This window comes from Prinia subflava, chromosome Z (assembly GCF_021018805.1).
Source record: "Prinia subflava isolate CZ2003 ecotype Zambia chromosome Z, Cam_Psub_1.2, whole genome shotgun sequence".
Taxonomy (NCBI): Eukaryota; Metazoa; Chordata; class Aves; order Passeriformes; family Cisticolidae; genus Prinia; species Prinia subflava.
The window spans coordinates 62,590,284-62,603,917 of NC_086283.1; positions in this window are offsets into that span (position 1 = coordinate 62,590,284).

Genomic DNA, 13,634 nt, shown 5'->3' on the forward strand with positions numbered 1-13,634 from the left:
TATTGATTTACAGACATCTTCATATCTTCTGTCATACATTAAGCTTCATTTTTACAGAAAATTACCTTTTATAAACTCTGACTGTTTGTTTTCAGCTTAACAAGAATAATAAAGAGAACAATTGCTGAGAATGAGAGAGGAACATAGTGTTCCTAAGACTACTAATTTTCTTTATGCTCCCTATGTTATTGGAACTCTGTAATCACCTGAAATAGGTCTTCACTGATGTTTTTTCAGTCTTTTCTTAGAAGAGCATCATGCATATTTTCCCTTCCAGAAGAATGTTGCAAGCAGAGCATGAACTGCCTTTGTGAATGTATTTCAGGTTGTCACTGTGCTGTCATACACAGTTCTGATGGAAAGGTGAGCTTCAGGCCCCCACTGGAGCACGTGGCAGCAACCTACTTCTGACAAGGGCCAGCCCTGCTGTTCCCAAGCCTCCACACCCTCATCACCTGCTGGCTGATATTAGTGACATTAGGAGGTTGTACTCAGTTTAAGTACACAGGTGAAGTGCACACTGGTAGACCTCTAGCTAGTCATCATTATTCCTCTGTAAGTTTAGGTCTAGACTGCAATAGATAGTGAAAGGAGGGTGCTTGTAACCTTCAGAAAGAACAAGAACTTAGGCTGAAGATATTTGCATGTCTGATTGCACAGAACTATAGCCATGGCTGAGTATCCACAGTTCAACAATCCATATTCACCTTTTAAATTAAGAGATATCTGCTTCAGAGATAGATCAGGTATAGAATACTGTGTCAAAAAAAAAATGGATGAGAAAATACATCCTGTCAACTGCAGTGCTATTTTTTATTGTGTTAAAGAGATAGAACCTAAAACTTCATGAAAAACAGCTTTAATGATTTGTACGTGTTCCTTGACAGGCATACCTTTAAAAAGGGTGGTGTGATTGGTCCTCCAGTGTATGCAAAATCATAGGTTTAGAACATCCTTAAACCTGAAGGCTTTGACTGAGCCTGTAAGTTTGAACTACACACTTGGAGTAGTTCACCACCAACAGCATCAGTTGAAACCACTGGGATAAATCAAACAAGAAGAAAGACATAAAAAGGCACATCAGTACTGTAAAATGACTCTGTAGACAGTTCACCCTCCCAGAATGGCAGAGCTCACTTAGTACTAATGGGATGGCTGAAGGAGGATCACTTTTCTGGGAAACAGGAGGAAGGAATGTAACCACATCCCTTCCCAGATCTGAAGACAGGTGGGGGAAGCAGGTCTCACTGATATTCTCTCTCCCACATCACAGTCAGCAATAACCTCCTTTCCTGGCTTGTTTTGTGCCCCATCGCTGCCTACCTAGGCCTCTGAAAGACGCTTCTGTGCTTGCTGCCACAAAACAAGAGGCATCACAGCAGGTTAAACAGCAAGGACATTGAACAGCTTTTATTTTAAAAAATGCTGCTGTTTATTGTTAAGGTACACAAACTTTGCTGGAAAAAAGGCAAATATCTAATGCAAGAGACAGGGTGCACAAAAGAGCACTGTTGGCTATATCACATTTTTCTTTCTTCACTTAAAATGGAAGGTACAATAAAAAAATTATACCTTGTCTCTTCAACACAGTATTGAATCCCCAAGTTGTGTCAAAAAGATGTGTCTGGTTTCATTACTAGTTTGATTTTAAAAATTACTGGTTTCATTAAAATCTTTCCACCAAATATCTTTTAAAAATAGATATAACCCCTTCACTACTATCTTTTCTTTATTCTGTTCAATTTCACACACATACATAATCTTTTTTAACACCATTCACCATGGATCCATTGTGAGAGCTATAAAGGAAACCTTCACTGTAGAAATAACCATTTCTTGCTGCAGCTATTTTTTTCTCAGTTGTCTGATCTCTTTGATTTCAAAATAAAGGCCACCAGCTTCATTCTTAAATGGTTGTCATTTATTCCTAGACACATACTCACCAAATCCAAGAGAAAGGTCAGTTGGGTCAGCAAGCAAATAACTGAGGGAGCTACTAACTCATAGCCTGTATGTGCAAGCAGTTAAGGAGTCAGGATTGTAAATAAGGAAGCTGTGATTCCACTAGAACTGCTGCTCAGTAGGGTGGAAGGAAGCACTCCAATGCTGATCACTTATAGACAGACAGACTGGCTGACTTGGGTGTCTATAGATAGAATGAGATAATCCCCTGGGCAGCGACATGCAACTCTCCAGACACCACCCTCACTCCTCAAAATCCTTTGCTTTCTACATAGGATATTACTGCCTCCTTCATCCTGAAACCTCCAGCTGACTGTATCATGACAACATTTCACTACTGATGGAGCATATTTTATAGATCAGACAATACTATGATTTTTTGATAGTAGTGTCTCTGTAGCTTTTCTTTAAAGGGGTGAAATTATCTTTTTCCCCTGAGTAAATTAGGTATTAGTTTGTGACGCAAAAGCTCAGCTTTTTAAAAGTTATGGCCTAGAATAACTGTTTTATTTCCACATATTCTTCTCTGCAACTACTAGGGTACTTGTCCTAAAGACCTTTCTACCCCTTTGAGTGAGGGGATGAGTTACTGCAACAGCTGCAAAAGCCTCTAAAAGGACGACTTTTGGTGTAACTTGGGCACTGAACTACTGCTGTCTTGGAAAATGTCTCCCTTAATGACATGCTTTGGCATCTGTTTTAATTTTAGTTGTGCTGACATAGCAGAGAGAATTTTGTTTCCCTTCATTTTTGTTTTCTCTAGGGAGTTTCCAAAGAATATATATAACACTCATAATCTTCTCTTACAACACCTGTGAGATGGATAATACTAGCAGCTCCTGCATTCTTTCTATACCTCTAGTCAGGTCTATTAAGAAGACCTTTGTTTAGTCTTTGAGAAAACAAAATATTTCTTTTTTTACTGCCATCCTGAGAAACTAGTTATTTCTCTGCACCATACTGTGCCACTGCTTTCAGTCACATCACTCTGGAAAGAATCCATGTGTTTTTCCTCTATTATATTACAGTACAAGAAGATTAAAGTTATGTATTTCATTTAAGGTGATGTTTAGTTTCACATGTTGTTCATCCAGACCACTTATGCCCAATTAGATACTCAGGAGGTCTTATCACTTTATCACTTAAACCTCTTTCAAATGGCTTCAGAAGAGTAATGTTCATTCTTTAGAACTAGCTAAAATTAAAACCTAAGTCATTGCAAATCATATGAACTGTGAATCACAACCTCCATGACTGGAAGTTTCCAGATGTACAGGTGCCGAGTTCTCCTTCAGAGCTTTCTGAACAGAAAGGACGTGCATTTTCCAGCTATACAGGGACCTGTATTAAAAAGAGACTGCAGTATAGAAATGGTACTGAATAGCACTGGTATTCAGTGCCATTCCTTTGGTATAAACACATAGAAATAAATAAGCCATGCATCCACATCTCACCTGAATTAGGCACACAGCTGATGCAACTACAAAATGACCATGCCCTCAGGTAGCATTTTGTCCACATAAACAGTATTTCAAAATGATATTTAGGGATGACTGAATTACATTAAATCTAATACCTTCTGAAAAATACAAAATTTCATCCACATTTTGGGGTTTTGGGGGGGGGGTTTTGTCTTTTCATTCACTTAAATGTTTGGGGAATTATCGATCTGATCTTGGCACTGATTTGCACGTGTGTGTAGCTTTTGCATCCTCTTTGAGATGTCTGTCTTCCTTAGATATTTCAGGCACACCAAGAGTTTAACATATGAGAACTATGCCATATTTTTAGCTGCCCTCCCCACTTTGCCTTAACAAATCTCAATATAAACAAAACCAGGTTCTAGCCTCAAGGCATGCAAGGACAACCCCTGGATTCCAGATTACCTTTTCAACAGCACTGCTTTTAAAGCCTGTTTTCTTCTGTAGGGACTGACAACCATGAAGTCAAAGCAGCTTTTCTTATGCCAAAATAGACAGGCATCTACTCCTGTTGCAGAGAAAGATTAAGCTCATTGTAGCCAAAGCAGAGCTTTCTGAAACCTAGAAAATGAGCATGCGCTGCTTAGGGTTTATCATCAAATTACCTTGAACCTAACACAAATGTAATTAAAAATCTAACCAATAGAAGTCTATAAGCTTCTTGCATACATTTTAAGTATGTATCTGAGTAATATGACCACCAGCAGGGGAAACAAATATGCATACAGCAACACACAGGAAGCATCCATTCAAGAAAAAAATTGATAAATACAAAGACAGATGCAAAAGGTTGCAGGGGGCAGGACATCTTGATGCATACAAATGAAGAATGACTGACCACAACCAAGGTAAGCAGTAAGAGAAGCAGATTATATCCCTCTTTCAGGAGGCAGGCAAAGAGAATATTAACATCAGGCAGCAAGAGAAAGGACAGCAAAGGAAGAGGACAGGCCCACATATGACCAGACTTCACGTACGGAAAAGATATCCAGTCTTATTGCCTCCACCTCCATAACCAGGACTACCAAGGACATAGCCATCGGAATTCATGGCATCAGTGTCATGGCAACACATACATAGTAGTGATTTGAGATATCTGTGCTAAGGACAAATAATTTTGCATACATAGAGAAGACGACTAATGTTGTTTAAGTATTAACCAACAATTAGCACAAAATGAGTTGTTAATGAATGTATTTAATAAAGGACCTTGAATTAAATATTGGCCTGCTTTATCAGCCTGCTAAAAATTCTAGTCATAATGATCTGTAATTCCCTACATGTATACACATATTTAGTTGCAAGATTACACTCTTTAGCTTTAATGATCACAAAGTAAAAATATGAACAATTTTTTTTCTGTATGCTACGCTACTCCAATTAAATTTAACTCATCATTGCTGTGAGGGTATCCTGTACCTGAATCCTATCAGGACGTGTTCCTCTTACTCAGTGACAATTGCTAAGTAGAGGTAATTCATACGGCAGCGCAAGTATTTCAATGACCAAAAAGTGAAAAGCTGACCAAGGGTGAGCCAGAGGTATTACCACTGCAGTAACCAAACACATAAATTTTCAGTGCAATCTGAGTGCTGATATGTTGTTTGCAGGACTTGTCCTTCTCTGATGTAAGTGGCCAAGCTCCATGGCAGTCCGTCAGACCCAGCAGAGGTACTAATCCCATGCATGAAAGTTAATATTTTACAATTTGGTCACCTCTCAAATACTTGCTAACAAAATGTACTCACTGAAAACCCTAGCAACTAATTTTCTGTCTGCCAGTTTTAAGGTGTTGCTGATTATATATCCAGTATGGAATCTTTTGCTGCTGTCAACATATGCTATATTTTTAATCAGCTCTCATTTTGCAAAAACACATTCTTTGGCATATTAGGAAATATACACATTTCACTGTCCTTCAATAACTGGAATTTCACCTCCTCTTCCCATTCCACTGTGAGTTGTCTGAAGACATTTTTCTTTTAACTTCTATTCGTAAACTTCAAACAGAAATGGTAGTGACTGATTACAGGAGCCTTGTGTTTAATCAGCAGTGCTGCCCATTAGTCCTAAGCATCTGACTTGCATTTTCTTTAGTCAGATGCCACATCCTCCTCAGTACGACATGAGAATCCTGCTTGGCTGCATCAGATGCCATTGTTATTACATTTGTTGGCTGATGCTGTAACTGAAAGACTTCTCTGCCTGAATGCTGCGCTTATCATTTTTGTGCGCCTACCTGTGAATTGGTAGGCTGTAATAAAATGATGTTATAGATGTTATAGAAGATCCCCAAAATAAAGTTTCTGTGGAGATAAGAACCAGTTAGGCAACAGCAGGCAAAAGTGAGATTGTTTGAATTTATAAACTGATTACATTGCTTCCTTGCTCAGACTAAAGGGCTATGTTTGTCCCATTTCAAACTCCACCGATACTGCAATAAATTTTCAATTCCTAAAATAACATATTAGTATATGTTCCATTATGAATACACTTAGCATCTCTAATCCTGCATTGATCATAATTTCTGTGAGACTTGATAGATGTTTGTGGATCTAGAAATTATGACTTTGAGAGACACCTGACATTTTGTCTGGTCCTTGTTCCCAGTGGATTTCTGACTACTGTCTTGTTAAAGCCTCCTCTGATTCTGGACAATCCTGTGTATCATAACATACAAAAGAAAGCCTAGGCAATAACACTACGTCATTTAAATCTCTGAGGATTCACATACACTCTTCATGTCTCATCATCTGCCAGAGTAGGCAACTGAGACCCTGATTGGAACTTCTTTTTCTGATCCCATGGATACCAGGTCTCACATACCATAGCTGTCCTCTTACCTGCTACATCTTCTGGGGCTTATACCCTTTGCTCATGAGATGCAATGAGATGGCTCATTTTTCCAGTTTACAGATTTACCATACCACTCCCCAATATAAGAAATACTTCTCTTTGTACATAGCTCATTCAAAAACATCCTTCAAACAAACTTGCTGTGAAAGACAAAGTAACATCATAACTTCTAAAAGCATGATTACACATGTTCTTAATAAAGTTAGCAAGTGGAGTTGGGGCAGGAGGTTATTAGAGTGGTTACCGAACACACTTGCATCACAATCATCCTTAGATGTCTTATGTTTCAGGCTGCAGGCATTACAGACCATCTCTCGATGGAAGAGCTTTCTGCTTGTAAGCAGCTTTATTAGTTTCTTTGAGCATGGAAATGTTCTGAGATTGGACCACAAGACCTCCACTCCATCTGCCTATGCAACTTATGTCACATAAAACTTCTTCCTACCACCTGGGTGACTCAGGTTGATGCTTTTGCAGAGTGAAGTATCTTCACCTGTTAAGCAAAACATTTAAAATAGTTTGCACACTGACAAAATGCTCAACAGAAATATTTGAACAGGAAAATTGAAGTGTCTCATTACCAGCTCCTGACTGAAACCAGACATGACCGTAAATAAATCACTGCAGGGTGACATTACACTTCATGTGGCTGATCTCTTCCACAGTCTTTGAGAAAGCTTAACAACTACCAAATAACAGCATGGTATGCCTTATTCATTTATGCACCTTTAGCATTGTTTACAAATTTATATCACTTATTCTATCAGCAGAAAAGCTTAACTGGCTTTTACATGTGTCCGCTTTGTACAAATTAATTTTCTCAGATACTCTTATCAAGATTGGATTCATGTTTTACATGAAAATACCTGGAAAACTGCTCATTAGTTAAGGGAGCAAGGGTTGTCAGTGATCTTCAGACCTATAGCACACAAAACTCATTTGATATCAATCCCTTCAAGATTTGAGATCCTCAAGATTTGAATCAAATTTTGCAATTTAATTTTTTAGTTATTTATGAATACTGTAGTTGGGCAGTTACAATTGAGCAATTCTACTGTGAATTTGTATTCTTGGCTAACACTTTGTTTCAAGAAAAAGTGAAGATAATTTCCAAGATGAATGAGAGTCACCAGGAGTGAAATCAGGACTGAGCAGTAACTGGGGGAAAGGTAATTTCAGCAGTGGCAGAGCCTGACCACCAACTCATTGACCACCTACTCAAAATGGACCACAGACTTAAATGGAGGGAAGAACTACACCTGAGGACTAATTAGCATGAGAAGTGAGTGATATAACAAGTAAATAGGGAGTTGAGTACTAACTGATTAAAAAGCTGTGGAAACTGTGACCAACGAATGCTGATGCCTTTGTTTGCTAAAATGTATAAATAATGTAAAGTTTAGATGATCAGGGAGTCAGGCTTCTGTGTGCTACCATCCAGCGGCCTTCTTTGTGCACTCTAGGATAAAAAAATAGAGATACCTTAACTTGGTGTGAGAATTAGCACTGGGTAATGAACTCACATCCAGGACAACAATTTACCTTTGAAGTTGCAAGTGGCAATCAATGAACTGGTGCATTCATATCATACCCAAAGTCATCTTGACAGACTTTAGCTGTAACACACCGGAAAACAGGCCAAGAAGGACATACCTCATTTTATTCAACAATATTCTAAATGGTATAGTGTCGCAGATATTCTTGAATCTTTTGAACACATTAAAATAACAGGGGTTTTTTATTACCCCTCAGAGAAGCAGAAGTTAGGTAATATAGTGGAGGCTTCTTGGTCTTTGTTTTGGGTACACATTCTGAAAGGTGGTCTGAAAACTGAACTTTTATCTTCAGAAGAGGTTTAGCAATAAGCATGTCTAAATATTGTTTGAAATATCACCTCAGAGTGAAAGCATGCAACTTGGCCACATTTTTAGGTTGTCAGCAGGGATCCTCTAGTGGCCACAGGTGCTGGTGTTTGACATCTAGACATCAGAAAATTGTGCTTTGTCACATGCTAGGGCATGAAAACTTGTCCTCAGACAGGACCAAAGGAGTAGATGGGAGCAAATGGAACACTCACAGCCTTTCTGCTGATAGCCCTGCAGGTCAGCAGTATTCCACCTACTCCATCTGAGACTGGAAATTTCTGCTCATCAATTTACATAAAGAGGATATCAAATGAAACCACTGTGTTTCTTCTAAATGGCTTTCTTGTTATAGACATTTAAAGCACATGGGAGCTGATAAAATGCAAGTTCATTTCATATAGTGACATCAGTGTGTACCAAGTCTTTGGCTCACATATGAACTTCTGTGGCAGAAGGGCTCGTTTTCTCAAGTAATTTCTCCTGCTGTACATAAGCTCCCATGGCATCTGAACAGTAATTATAAGGACAAATTTAAACAACTGACAGTGGCAATATTACTGAATATATCCTTGATTAATGAGTATCTTCACTTCTGTGAATTCAAAAAAGGCATAAAATGAAAAAGTGTTTCTTAATTGTTTGGGAATTTGAGCAGCAAGGAAAGATGGAAGTGCTCTAGGGCTGTCTAACAAAAAAAAAAAAATCCAAAAGGATGGGGTTTTTTCCTTCCCTAGGTGAAAAGCACATTGCAACCAACATGTCACAATATACTGCTCCCTATTTCTTTAGCTGCACTGTGGCACAAAAAAGTGCATTCAAATTGAAAATCTTAAAAAAAGATCTTTAAAAAAATAAAATTTGAAACAAAATCTTGAATGTCAGCTAGCAACTGCGTAGTGGGTTGACCCTGGCTGGACACCAAGTACCCACCAAAGCTGCTCTATCACTGCCTTCCTCAGCTGGACTTAGGATAGAAAATAAACAAAAGGCTTGTTGGTCAAGCTAAGGACAGGGAGAAATTACTCACCAGATGGTGTTACAGGCAAAACAGACACAACTTGGGGCAACTAATTGAACTTGTTACTAATCTGATCGGAGTAAGGTAATGAGAAGTAAATCCTAAAGCTATTTCTGCCAGCTCTCCCTTCTTCAATTCACTCCCCTTTTTCATACTTTCTGCTCACCAGCAGCACAGGGAGATGGAGAATGGGGACTGCAGTCAGTTCATCCCATGTTGTCTCTGCCACTACTTCTTCCTCAGGGAAAGGTCTCCTCACACTCCTCCCCGGCTCCAGCATAGGGTCCCTTCCATGGGAATGAAAACTGCATGACCTTCCCCAGTGTGAGACTTTCCCACAGGCTGCAGCTCTTAATCAACTGCTCTATCATGGATGCCTTCCATGGGGTGCAGTCCCTCAGGAAGACTGCTCCAGCCTGATCCCCCATGGGGTCACAAGTCTTGCCAGAAAACTTGCCTCAGTGTGGGCTCCTTTGTTCATGGGGCCACGGGTCCTGCCAGGAGCCTGCTCCAGCATGGAGCCTCCACTGGGTCACGGTCTTCTTTGGACATCCACTGCTGAGGCCTGGGGGTCTCCATGGGCTGCAGGCAGATCTCGGCTCCACAGTGGACCTCCACAGGCTGCAGGCAGCTGCCTTACCATGGTCTTCATGATAGGCTACAGAGTAATCTTCTCACATCAGCCACCACTGCTGTAGCCCCTGTGGCACCAAATCCTTGACGTGCAAACCCAACACAAACTATCCTAAAGAGCTGTGGCTCACCCATCTCCCTGACATCACCTTAGCAGTACCGCTGCTTTGAACTCATTAGTGACAGGCATGTTATACGAACAGACTGTTAACTCCTCCTACAGGTTTTGATCTCAAATATTTATTTTAGTAAGAGATGAGCTCGTTCCTTGCCTCTTTTTGCCCACTTCTTGATAGAACAAAGTAAAACATATGAAAAGGTATCTTTCACAAGTATTAGAATAGCATGAGGATTGCAGATTCAGTGCTGCAGTGTGTCAAGTTTCTTGTTAAGTGCATTATTATAACAGGACAACAAACACAGAGCAATTCTCCTCACAGTAGCCATGATGATGAGTGACAGAATCCTTATATCTGTCTGTGCGCAAGGAAACAACTTTCAAGATTTCTAAATTATTTTTAATGCAAATTTTGTCAATTTTGGAAAAAAAATGGAAAATTTAATGCTTGCTTCTAATATTTGAGTTTACTTCCTTTGCCATTAATAATTCCTGAAAAAAAATGAACCAGTAGTGGGGAAAATGTGTTGCCTTTTTACTTCATGAAATTCAATGCTTCTTTCAGTATTTTTGGTTTCAATATTAAGAAAATAAAAATCACTCCATTTTCCCTTGTTACTTCTCTGGAAAGAGCTTATTCTTTAGTACCTGAGCTTTAGTTCTAATATCTCATATTTCTCTTACACATTTCTGCCTCAGAGACTAGCTACTTTGTCCTGCATTTTGCAAAGAAAGCAATTATTAGCCTCATTCAGGGAAGGTGTATAGATCTTACGCTTTTCTTGAAGATTTAAGGCATGTATGGGACAAATTCCTGTGGAGTTAAGTGTTGCAGAAATGACAAATTCATGTCACTAAGTGCTCTTAGTGCCATATTTCTAGCCCACCAATTTTATTCCTCCCTGGATGCCTTCCCATTTTTAGCTATTAATCCAAGCTACTCTCTCAGGCAAAACTCCCTCTGGAAGTTTTATAATTCTGCCAAATGGAGAGAACAGAGACCCTGGTTTTGAGGTGTGTATCTCTGTTTTCGAAGAGGAAGCAACATTATATGCTCTTTGGTGTTTCTATCTGACTATTTTCTTTTATTTCCTAAATGTAAACATTTGTTATACTTGATGTGGTACCTCACTGCTATAACCAGCCTGAGCTTAGTCAACTTAGAAACAGTTGATTGTTTTCAGCATCATCTAAAAGTACAATTGCTTTTTGCAACAAGGCAATGATATGAGGCCACATCAGTTCCCTTTCAACAGAGTACATAGAAGAGTAGCTTTGTAATGATAAGAATTTATTAATCAAAGCGGAACATTACTGGCATGTTACCAGAAAAACAGACAAGAAAGTAAGCATAAGATTCTTCAGTTCAAGACTAGAAAAACTGAAAGCAGATCATGGAATAATTTGTGTTCTTTACATCGTTTAAATGTTGGTTATTTTTAACTGTCATGGACAATACCTTGTTAACATCGATAAGCAGGAGATAACCATAGACATAAGGGATGAATGCCCAAAACTGAGCTTCTGAATTCTCAAGCACAGGCCTGCTATTTGCTAGCTACAACCTGTATAGGCTTGTTGTAAAACACAGAAACACTCTGGATTAAACCGAAGTGAAATGACTAAATCCTGCAATAAAGTAAGGCACATGCCATACCATAAGGCAAACCTCCTTATTTAGAGGCAGATCACATGTGTTTCTACATATATTTAGATGAAGAAAAGCAGGTTTATAAAATAGGAAACAGGGTAATTTCCTTGAAAATGCAGGTGACTGGGGATTTGGCCACTGACACTCAAGATCAGTAATTGCAAGCACCAGAATAGCACAAAGTCAAACCCCAGCACCCCATGATCAACAGCAACCTTCCCAAAAGAAGAAAGAGAGAAGAAAGTCAAGATTGGGTGAATGTTACCTTGGGAATGAGTGTTTATGTGAAGTTATTAAGGACAATAATGGTGCCACCACCACCAGTTTTTAAAACCTCAGTATTCCAACACACAGTTTTTTCATCATGCTCATGACAGTAATACATGAAAGTAAAGCAGAAATAAAACACCTAATAAAAATGCCTTACTAGGTTATGTAGACAGAAGCTTCTGTAAGACACAAACCTACCATAACCCACTCAAATTTTAACCAGTCCACCAACATTAAAACAAATATTTGATGAACCACGTTTTCAGAATTACTTAGAAAGACTCTCTAATATTTGAATATACCAACAAGATAATCAAGCTTTAAATACAAGGACAGAGAAAATAATTATTGAAGTCAAGAAGGAATGCCACAGAAGTGTCTGTTACCAAGCTTTGCTTGCAACACTTCAGAGCAGGATCAATTAAATGAGGTGCAGAAAGATTCCAAATCTTTTCTCCAGTGAAAATAATCATACAAATTATGAGGCAGTGCTGAATTTGTACCCACATTGTTGTTCTAAGATAAAGTTGTCATCGACAGCTGCAGTCAACATCCTGCACTGCCTCAAGGCAAGGTTGTCCTCTCCTGTTAATCTAAAGGCAATTTTGCCACTGATCCCAGTGGAAGTAAAAGGAAATGCAAATAATGAAAAATATACAGCAAAAACACCTCCAACACCAATATATTTCTGCAGCCCTTATTGATACTCAAGGTTTGCCTGCATATTTTGTCACCGTTTGGTTTAACTGTACAAGATGAATGAATATCTGGAATCATTTAAGTATCACGAAATCCTATTTGTATTTCTAAACTGACACCACACACTACTCAGAATCTTTACATGTAGCTCAGAAGGCTTGCTAAATGCATTTGATGTAATTGTTAGCCAGTTCTGTGGCTGCTTGAAGAAACTTAGTCACTTTCAATTGTCTTAGAATCTATACAGCCTGCAGATAGTTCATCATTTGTGGTTACAAACTTGGCTTGCACTTACCATCCAGAAAGAGACTTTTCTTCCAGCTGGCTATAATAAAGTGCTGAGCTGTATTTGGATTTTAACTACTTTCCCTTATGGAAAGGCTATGTCGCTTGGCAACTACCATGACCCTAAGAAACCATCGTGTCTCTTGACTCAGTTGAAGTGCATGTAGGACTGATCCTTGGCCACATGGGGCTCTGGGAAATTCAAATGTAGAAGTTGTGCTGGAGCTGCACACAGTGATGGCAGCAAGGTGATACGACAGGGTTGCTGGATGATCAAGTATGTGAGTAAGTGAGCCACCAGAGAATACCAAAGGTGCCTGTTCTTCACTGCCTTGTTGTCTAGCTGAATATACAACTATCCCAGAGAAGAACTGCTGCCATTTTCTGCTTACAAATAACTGCTAGGTCTCTGCTTAAGGAGTAGGTGCTACATGTCTTGTGGATTTAGGAAGACTTGGATACATACTTTGAGTCTGGTTAAGTATAGTGGAATATATTTCTTTGGCCTTGGAGCTGTAGGAAAATAGCTATAGTAATTTTGTATTGCTCAAGAGGAGGAAAAAAGAAGTTTACATATCTAAGAGCCCATATAAATGCTCTTCATGAAATCCAGCTGAAGAGTCTTCTGACACACAGGTGGAAAACAGCAGAGAGATAAGCATGCTGCTCTAACAACACAGGACTTTTGGGTATCATATTTTTGTCAGAACCAAAAAAATCACATTCTTTGACATCTGTAAAGGTCTCAATAATGACAAAAGAATTGTGAAGATTAAAATGAGCTACCAGTAAGCCA